We start from the raw sequence: 2,534 nt of genomic DNA on the forward strand, positions 1-2,534 counted from the left end.
ATGCAGAGGCGGGAGTAAAATGCCGGGGCTACTGAAAATTTGAATCAAGGGACTGAAGCAGAGCGGGAGTAACAGACATCGCACACGGTCCGCACATACTAATCGTGTGCTATCAAACATTAAAACCTTCCAGGCGGTAGATATTTTCGAGATTACGAGGCAGTAATATTTTCGAGATTGCGAGGGATGCAGAGGCGGGAGTATTTGGGGAGCGAGCTAGTGTGCTTGACACGCCGGCTGTGGACTGTAGCCGACGCACCTTCTCGCGTAAGCCGTTGGCGTACTATACACCGACGGTGCTCCAGGATATTTTGTACTACATCTCACATGGTTGGTGACAATAAGCTGTGTGGGATCTACTTGATTTTTCATCTTGATTTGAATTACATAAAGGGGTCACAGCGGCAATGGACGGTGTTTGAATTGCTAGACCTTTTATCTGCAGTGAACATGAAACTATATGTGTGTCGTAAAAGAATTGGAATTATTCAGGGTTCGTTTGGACATTTTATACATTAAACTGGTTTTCTAGCCATTTCAGGTGCACAATTCAAAATTAAACTACATGCACATGATCCGGTGCATATAAATTGGTTGAAAAATCAAATATGTGTCCTTGGGTTCATGCTTAGGTCCCATGCAAGAAATGGGAATGAATTTCAAACACCAGGGCACTGGTGATTGCCGGTAAAACGTTGAGATACCTGGTTTTTAAATTCTAGTAAATCCAAAACTCGCCTGAAATTCATGAAACTTGGCATGGTATCATGGAGCGGCATCAACATGTCGTAGTAAAAAAATTTCCCATTTGAGGACAGGTTTGGGTATAAGCTTCTCACAGACCATAGCTTCTCACAACAAGTGTGATGGTTTCGGTACGGAACGTGCCACCTTTGGGGATGAAACGATATCCGTTGCCTCTTATTGCTTTCAAAAAAATTCTAGTGTCAACATAGAACAACAGGAGTGTTGTGTTTAATTTTGGAATTTTCTGGGGTTCGTTTGGCCTTTTTTATACATTAATTGGGTTTCTGGGCATTTAATGTCCATAATTCAAATTTGAACTACAAGCACATGCTCCAGTGCACCAAAGTTGGTTGAGAAATCACATGTGTGTCCTTGGGTGAATTTCTAGGTCCCATGCAAGAAATGGAAATGAAATTCAAACACCAGGGCACTGTTGATTGCCGGCAAAACGTTGAGATGCCTTGTTTTTAAATTCTAGTAAATCCAAAACTCGTATGAAATTCATGAAAATTGGCATGCTATCATGGAGCGGCATCAACATGCTGTGGTAAAACATTTGTCCCATTTGGGGTAGGTTTGGGTATAAGCTTCTCACAAACTAGAGCTTCTCACAACAAGCGTGTTGGTTTCGGTACCGAACGTGCCACCTTTGGGGACGGAACAATATCCGTTGCCTCTTATTGCTTTCAAAAAAATTCTAGTGTCAACATAGAACAACAGGAGTGTTGTGTTTAATTTTGGAATTTTTGGGGTTCGTTTGGCCTTTTTTATACATTAATTGGGTTTCTTGGCATTTAATGTGCATAATTCAAATTTGAAATACATGCACATGCTCCAGTGCATATAAATTGGTTGAAAAATCAAATTTGTGTCCTTGGGTGCATGCTTAGGTCCCATGCAAGAAAAGGGAATGAATTTCAAACACCAGGGCACTGTTGATTGCCGGCAAAACATTGAGATACCTGGTTTTTGAATTCTAGTAAATCCAAAACTCGTTTGAAATTCATGAAACTTGGCATGCTATCATGGAGCGGCATCAACATGCCATGGTAAATAATTTTGTCCCATTTGGGACAGGTTTGGGTATAAGCTTCTCACAAACCAGAGCTTCTCACAACAAGCGTGATGGTTTCGATAGGGAACGTGCCACCTTTGGGGATGGAACGATATCTGTTGCCTCTTATTGCTTTCAAAAAAATTCTAGTGCCAACATAGAACAACAGGAGGGTTGTGTTAAGTTTTGGAATTTTTCGGGGTTCGTTTGGACATTTTTATACATTTACTGGGTTTTCTAGGCATTTTATGTGCATAATTCAAATTTGAAATACATGCACATGCTCCAGTGCATATAAATTAGTTGAAAAATCAAATCTATGTGCATGCTCAGGTCCCATGCAAGAAAAGGGAATGAATTTCAAACACCAGGGCACTGTTGATTGCCGGCAAAACGTTGAGATACCTGTTTTTTAACTTCCAGAGCTTCTCACAACAAGCGTGATGGTTTCGGTAGGAACGTGCCACCTTTGGGGACGGAACGATATCCGTTGCGTCTTATTGCTTTCAAAAAATTTCTAGTGTCAACATAGAACAACGGGAGTGTTGTGTTTAATTTTGGAATTTTTCGGGGTTCGTTTGGCCTTTTTTATACATTAATTGGGTTTCTGGGTATTTAATGTGCATAATTCAAATTTGAACTACAAGCACATGCTCCAGTGCACTAAAGTTGGTTGCAAAATCACATATGTGTCCTTGGGTGAATTTCTAGGTCCCATGCAAGAAATGGGAAT

Source organism: Triticum aestivum, chromosome 1D (assembly GCF_018294505.1).
Source record: "Triticum aestivum cultivar Chinese Spring chromosome 1D, IWGSC CS RefSeq v2.1, whole genome shotgun sequence".
Classification (NCBI taxonomy): Eukaryota; Viridiplantae; Streptophyta; class Magnoliopsida; order Poales; family Poaceae; genus Triticum; species Triticum aestivum.